This window comes from Otolemur garnettii, unplaced genomic scaffold, assembly GCF_000181295.1.
Source record: "Otolemur garnettii isolate 467f Iridium unplaced genomic scaffold, OtoGar3 scaffold00029, whole genome shotgun sequence".
NCBI classification, from domain to species: Eukaryota; Metazoa; Chordata; class Mammalia; order Primates; family Galagidae; genus Otolemur; species Otolemur garnettii.
Window position 1 is genome coordinate 12,279,295 of NW_003852424.1, and position 7,911 is coordinate 12,287,205.

General features: G+C 51.7%; 1 protein-coding gene across 1 annotated transcript in view; it reads left to right on the plus strand.

Annotated features, from left to right (window-relative positions):
• Positions 1-618: 618 nt before the first annotated feature.
• Positions 619-7,911, plus strand: part of ACAN (aggrecan) — a 68,269-nt gene continuing 60,976 nt past the window's right edge. Inside the window, exon 1 of the mRNA XM_023512563.1 lies at positions 619-990. The gene's annotated coding sequence lies outside the window, so the exon portion shown is untranslated. The remainder of the gene's footprint in view (positions 991-7,911) is intronic.

Sequence of the window (7,911 nt, forward strand, 5' to 3'; positions counted from 1 at the left end):
TTTTGAAGACTCTTGCCCTTTTTGCCCTGAAACTCCCAGCTCCCGGTACCTTCTCGCTTGTCTTATCGCCTCTCTCCGCCCTCCTCTGTCATCTGGGTGTATACCCCACCCCAAAGAAACTTTCAACCACTCCTCAGTAAGGGTCCTGCCAAATCGTGGCTGGACAGTAAGGGGTCGCGCCCTCCCTGGATCGCTTCGCGCCGGGCCTCAACGGCAGACCCCGCCGAGCGCCCGAGCCCGCGTCCTGCTGCGGGCCGGGCCACCCGGGGCTGCTCCGATGCGGCGCTTCGGAGCCCTCTGCCTGCGGAGCTGCCGACCGCAATGCAGACGCCGGCGCTCCAGCCCTTCTCGCGCCGCCTTCCTGTAGCCGGCCGGAGCTGCCGGCCCCGCGCCCTGCGCCGGGGCGCTTCCCCAGCCGAGCGCCTGTAACAAGCCAGAGTCCAACGCGCTCCAGACGCCTTTGCCGTCCCCTCCCCCCGTCCGCCGTTCCTATGCCCCCCAGGGGTGGGGTTTCCCCTCGCGCTCGCCCTCTCCCGTCCCCCACCCTTAGGGGCCCTCCCCTCCCCCGCCCGCCCCTATGTATGTGTCACCGCGCGCCATGCCCGCCCGCCCGCCCGCCCACCTACCTCCACGCCGCTCCAGAAGGGGCTCGCAGAGCTGAGGACTCGCACTGCGTTGCTCCAGGTCTCTCTCTCCGCACCTCCACAGGCCGGCATCTCACGCGGGTGCCAGGGGCTCCGGGCACCTTTCAGTGTCCCTTCCCGCGGCCAGCGGAGACTCCGCAACCCAGCCACTGCCTCCGCGGCCATCGCCCGAGGGAACCTGCGGACAGGACGCGGACAGGAGAAGGGTGCGCAGCGCCCGCCGCGCAGAGCGTCTCCCCAGCTGCGCAGGAGACCTGGGCCTCCCGGCCCCTGACCCCACCCCCGCAGCTGCCTTGCTAGGTGTATGGGACTGAAGTTCTTGGAGAAGAGAGTCCAAGTCTTCAAGGTAACCCTCTCCTTCCCTCCAAATAGAAGCTCTCCCAGGGCGCCTGGCGAGCCCGCGCGGGTCTGAGGTCTCCAGCCTCTGCGCTGGGGCCTGCGCTCCCCGGTCTGGCCCTGGAGAGGTTTGCGTCGGGGGCTTCCGCCATCCACTGGCTGCGTCCTAAGTGGAGTTGAGCAAACTTTCCTGCTGTTGCAGTCTCAAAGTGAATCGGGCGAAAGAGCATGTGAGGAGGGGCACTTGTCTCCTAGTCCGCCAGGATTAAGGAACAAGGGAGCCTTTACTCCAAATTCCCAGTCCTAGGTAGGGTCTGGGAAGACACATAATTGAAAGAGTAGAGGCTTTAGAGTCAGGGAAATGTGGGTTCAAATCTCCGCTGTGCTATTTTTGAGCTGAAAGAGATGCTTCATCTTCCTGAGCCTGGGCCTGCCCTCTGTCAGCTGGGAAACAGGAGGCCTCCTGGGCAGGGTGGCTGGAGGAATAAATGGAATGGTGTGGACAGTATGTCAGATAAACAGCAGTTGCCTAAGCTGAGGCTGAGACAAACCATTGATCCCACTTCTTTGGCTACTTGGCTTGCTCCAGAGCCCAGAGTGCACCTAAAGAGGTAGAGGAAAGCCCGGAGAGTGGCAGAGCCCAGGACAGGGCTAGTGAATTGCTGGCCAGGGAGATCAGGGCAGTGCTCAGAACATGCCTGTGTCCACCAAGAAGAGGCATTTCTCAAGGAAGTAAGTGGAGGGGAGATGAGGACACCTGACCACGGCAGTTTTCCCATCTCTGGGTTTCTCTGCCAATGAAGCCAATGCTGGTGGAGCAGGGGTTGGATTAGAGGCTGTCACTGTGTCAACTGAGCCATATTGGAGGCAGAGCAAGTAGTGGGGGTGGGGGCCTGTCTCCAGTTGAGAGACAGGATCCAACCCAAACTTTTCCATCATTATCCTCCTGCCAGGCAGTGAGCTGTGTGGAGACAGGATTCTACTAGGCTAGGGTTTCACCATTAAGAAGCTCCACTTCCTGCATTTTGATTGGTGTGTAAATTCTGGTTCTGTGGGGGTGGTAACCAAGAGGAAAAGGAGGGAGATGCAAAGCTGAATTGGGTTAGCGTGGCATTTCTGTCCTGGGTGCTGCATGGGTGGGTGTCTGACAGTTTAGGGGGAACTCTGGATCTTGAAAACACACTCGTCTTATCTCAAGATGAGAGCAAGTGCACCCAAAAGAGGTGCAATGGCTTTCTGACGTCGCTCTGTGACTTTGGAGCAGGACTAGAGTGTAGATGAGGCCACAGTCATCTGATAGATTTAAGAGTCCAGAAGTCTGTGCTCTAATGATCATGTCTCTTCCTTGTCCTGGACAAGGAGCAATGAAGTTGCCCGTGCGCCTTGCACTGGGCGGTTTAGGAGGCACCATGAAGATAGATGGAAGAGCTCAATCACTGAGCCCAAGGAGAGGCTGCCCAGAAATGAAGGAAAAGATTACAGAACAAAAGACCACCCAGTTTTAAAAGTTTTAAATGAAGAAATTATCAAAAGAAAGATGTCTCTCAGAGAGATACTGGAATTCCTTAGGTTCTGTGGAATTGTGTTTAATTTAGACATACATCGCACTTCTGTGCGCTGTGCCTAGGGTGTTCATTCATTCCCTCACTATCCACGGAGCGCCACCTAGGAGCCAAGCTCTATGCTCAGTGCTAGCCCATAGCAGGGACACAAGAGACGGCAGCTGTGGGATGACTCCAGCTTAGCACCATGCCTGCTGCTCAGCAAGTACTCAATAGCTGTTTGGTATTATTATTACTATTAATTCTTACAGTAATAGAAATTTTTCTTTTCCTAGAATGTTCCATGCAAATTGTATTTAAATGGGGATTCTTTATTTAATGTTTGGAAATCCACATCGCATGCAGGCACACCTCTTACCTCTCCTCCCCATTTCACATGTGCACCCTCATCCCAGGCAGCCCCAGTCCCCTGCACTCTCCATCCTCCTGTGAGAGAGACGGTAGGGAAGAGATGGTAGGGAAGAGCAGAGAGGGTGGGCAGCCTGGCATGCAGTGCAGTCCTGGGTTCAAATCTCAGCTCAGCCACTTACTGGCTACATGAATTTGAAGAGGTTACTAAGCCTTCCAGAGGCTCAGTTTCCTCTTCTTTAAAAAGCAGAGGAAATCCTCCAGCAGGCAATTTTTGTGAGGATTAAAAAACACAATGTGAGTGGCTTCTCTGGCTGTCAGTGGACACCACATAACTTAATTCCTTTTCTCTAATGGTTCTTAGGCCCCCTTGGGGGTCACAAACCCTAAATTCAGCATAGTGCATGTACCAACTTTGAACATTCTTTCTCAGTTAGAGAGAGGACTGTGTATTCCAACTTTTAGTGTGAATTTTTTTAATGAAGTCTTCTAGAACTGAGTCACTCCTGAGACTCATCTTCTTGGGCACTTAGGAGGACCTCCGCTGAGCTAGAGGAGGCCCATGGGTGCCTGCTAGGAGTTCCACTATTAGTCTGTCTCTGCTTCAGCAGGAATGTCTAGCATAGACTTTGTCCAACTGCAGGTTGTGAAACCAATTTAGTGGGGTTTTTAATGAAATAGGTGAGAATAAATAATCTCATAGTGCCTCCCATGTAGTAAAGGTAAGTATTATTTCTGGAAACTTTAATTTCTGTTATATATTTTGCAACCCTCTATGAGAGCATGTGTGTTTATAATATAAATGTATATGCAAATATATACAAATTCATATGTGTGTGTGTATATATATATATATATTTTTTTTTTTTTTAACTTTGAGTTGTAGTCAAAAAAGCTTGTAAGACTCTGGTCCCAGTGGCATTTCTGTCTCTCCGAAATTCTTGTCCCATGGATCCAAATGGCAGGCACTGGGACATCCTTGCTACCACTGTCCCAACACCTGGACTGTACAGTTAAGGTCCCGGGAGTCAAGGAAGTTGGGGTTGAAGCTAGGGGCAGAGGAAAGGCAAGTTCAAGGAAGAGGACCCAGAGACAGAGAGGAAGCAAGGTGTGGAAGACAGATGTGCTTATGAGTGAAGCAGTGGAGGGCACAGGGCCAGCAGCTGTCCTGGGAGAGGAGGGAGTCTAAGGATGGGAGCACATCTTGGAAACAGAAGCCTTACTCTCCTGCTGTCTCTGAGGCCTGGCCTTGTGGCCATGCTCTAGGCCTTAACAGGAGCTTCACTGCTATCCTCTTAATTTATTAATGAAGCCCTCATCAGTGGTGGAAAGGGATCCATCTCTGTGCCATCTTTCTTAGGGTTGGCTGCCCTGCTCCCACAGACCCAACAGGATGCAGCCACCCCTGTGAGGGTCCTGGCCCCTGGGCACAGTTGGAGATGGAGTCTGTGACAGAGGGGAGGAGTTGCTGGGCAGGAGGCAGGCACAGGAGGGGTGGGGGAAGCCCAGTGCAAGCAAGAGGAGGACCAGAGAGGGGGGAATTTGTAAGAAAAACGGTAAAACGGTTCCTTTTTTCAAAAGTTGAATCCAGGGCAAGAACGGAAACAGTGGAGTTTACTTTTAAAAACTCAGAGCCTCCTTGTAAGCAGCCAAGTGTGTGTGTATGTGTGTGTGTGTGTGCCTGTGCGCGTGCTGGCAGGGCAGTCCTGCAGGGTGTGTGTGTGTGTGAGTGTGTGTGCCGGCAGGGCGGCCCTGCGGACTGGCCTGCTCTGTGAGAGGTGACTTCTATCCCGCTCAAAGGCCTTACAGTGTATCCTAAAGAAGCTTTTTGTTAAACTCATGAATAGGTGGATTTGGGCATCACGATTTGGATATTTGGTTACCTTTGAGGTTACATGTTTTTCCTTTAAGACATACTCAAAAAAGGAGCCCCATCTCCTGTGTAGGGTCACTGTGAGGGCGGGAGGGGGCTTCCCTGTCTCTCTGCAATTGATTTGACTTGAGGGGCGAGGATAGAAGGAGAAACACAGGACTAGGCATGTCTTCAAAGCCTGGCCTGATGGACAGCCCCTCTTTAGCCCCCTGATCTCTGGCAGTCCCTAGACCATGGATCCCCAGGACCTTCAGGACCCTTTATGTTGCTCAATTACAGATTGCAGAGGAGACCCACACCCAAGCAAGGAAAGGACCGTGCCCTAGGCCACTCCAGAGTAGGCTAGTAAGGTTGATCTAGACAGGAATCCAGACCTTCAGGCCCTCATCCCCGAATGCTCCGTGTTCACAGAGATCATTCATTCATTATCCTTTCAGCAGCACTTGCTATGTGCCAGGCACAGTACGAGCTATAGTTAACACAGCAGTGAACAAATCAGCTCTTACTTCCTCTCCCTGCTTATGGTCTAATGCAGAAGACAGGCTGTAATTAACTTGACACTGACCCTTCCTTTCTATAAAGCAGTGGTTCTGAAGTGGGGCCTATTTTGTACCCCCAGGGAACTTCGGGCCCTAACTAGAATGGGATTTTATTAGCATCTAGGGATGGAGGCCAGGGATGCTGCTGAGCATCTCGCAGTGTAGAGGGCAGCAGCTCCCACACACGTACAAAACAGAGAATTATCTGGCCCAAAATGTTAGCAGTGCCCAGGTTAAATGAACCTACCTTCATTCAGTTCCTGGACCAGGCCACACCCATCTGTGCTGGACAACAGGAGGGCTGTGGCTAGGAAGGCAAGAGGGAAGGTTTGGGGGACAAGAAATGAAAAGGGGAAAAAAAAAAAGGCAGGGCCACAGTGGCAAAGTAGAAGAATGAGGGCTTTGGTAGCCCGGATCTAGGTTGTGTGCCCTTGGTTGAGTCACTTATTCCCTTTGAACCTCAGCTTCTGTTTCTAGGAAATGGACTTATGGGACTGCTGTGAGGGTTCAAGATGAAGCAAGTGAAGGACCTGGCACAAAATAGATTCACAATAAAATGGCAGCCGTTATTATTATCTTTGAGGGTTTTAAAAGTCCCAATGTGGAAAATTATTACAGTGTGTACAGCAGTGTCAGCAGGTTAAAGAAGGTTGAGAGCACGATTTCCATAATAATCTCATGCACTAGGTAGGGCAGTAGGTGGTATCAACAACTCCCCCTACACACAACTCCCAGCAGGGAGTCACAGCAAGGAGGGTGTGCTCCCTGTGTGCAGTGGAAGACTCACATGGCCTGGTCACTGCCTGACTGCCTGCCGAGGGGATACTGCTTCCTCTCTCACCCTCACCTTACTGATCTGTAAAACAGAACTAGTAGGGCCTGCTGTCACAGGCCAAGATCCAGTGAGAACCTATCACCTGGGGATGTCCCTTGTGGGGGTGCCTTGAAGCCCATGCAATGCAAAGCCCTTCTGTGTCCATACCTAACCCAGTGCCAGGCACACACAACAGGCCAGTGGAGTGAATGAATGAATGAACAGACCAAGGCACTGTAAATACTTTTTCAGTTCTTGACACAGAGAATACCATCATACTCACATGGGAAATCCGTCACTCACCACTCCTCCATACCTCGCAAACCCCTTAGGTTTCAGGGTGGGTTCTGGGTAAGTGTGAGGTCAGGTTATGGCACCAGGCAACATCATCCTCTGAAGGGCTCAACAGATATGGCAACTGCACTGTGACAATCCCAAGGGTAAGGGTCACCAGTGCTGAAGAAAACCAACCGATGCTGAAAAGAGAACTAGATGGGGATCAGTAACACAGAGACTCTCAACGCAGGCAGGTCACTGAACATCTCCATTTTCTTATCTGGAAAATGGAGTTGAAGTCACAGTAAATTAAGGCCTAACTGAAAGCGACTAGCCAAGAGTTGCATTTGGGTAAATCATCGAACTTCCCTGAGCCTCTGTTTTTATAGATTTCATAAAGCAGTGGTGGAGAAAGGGATTTAAAGATGGCCACACTGCCTCCATTATGCAAATGGAGAGGCTGAGTCTCAGAGAGGGGAGGGCACTTGGATGGGGCAGACATACTGCTCTGGGCAGAGCCCCTCGCTGCCACCCAGGCTTCTGAGAGCCTCCTCCCTTCTCACCACAAGTCACATTCTAGCCGGTAGAAGGAGGTATCAGATCACAGAAACAGATCACAGAGCCTGACTGTGGACAGACTTGGTCCTAGTGCTGCCCATTGTTCATCCTTGGGATACCTTCTGGCTCTGTCCCTCCATGTCCTCAGCAGTTCCAGGGCTGCTTTGGTAGGGGCATGAGAAGGAGAAAACCTTCATAAGAGAAAAGTCCAAGACAAGAGGTAGCCCAGCCTCCCACTGCCCCCAGGGAACCTGCTTTCTAGTCCCAGACTCTTGCACCCTTGACCCAACCTTCACCCCAGACCTCTGCTCCCCCACCAGGTGCTCCCTTCCACCACCAGCCTTCTCAACACAACCTGCCTATCCAGATGGCTCAGGGGAACACCTGCATTTTAAGGCTGACTCAGGGATGTAGTGATGTGTTTTAGCTTTACAAGACACTGGCAAAGGGGCCTAGAGGCTGTCAGTGGATGTGGCTTTCAGTCCATAGAGTTAGAAGTATCTGAGGGACTTTTGAGAAATGTAGGTGCCTCAGCTTTAATGTGCCCCAAGAGATTCTGCTTCCGTGAGAAGTGGGTAGCAGAAAATCATGAGAATGGTGTTTTTGAGAATTGCCTCAGGTGATGGCAATGCAGTCAGATTTCTGAGCCCTTGCTTTAAAGCCCGGAGCTGTTCCTACAGGTGCACTGGGCTCTAAACTCGTCTTCTAGCCTTGCATCTTGGGTCACTGGCCCTCCCTTCCCCAAAAGCAGAACTACAGCCTCTGTCCCTAGTTTGTCCTTTAGGGGAACAAGAAGGTCATGGCCTGCTTCCTCTGCCTCCTCTTTCCTATCTGAGACAGGCCCTGCTTCTGACATAGCTTTCTTAACTTGGATTAAAACATAATTGTCCCTGGGAGCTAGACCCAGGTCCCCCAGGTGGGTTCTGCAGAATGCATTTTTCTTTTTTTTTTTTTTTTTTTT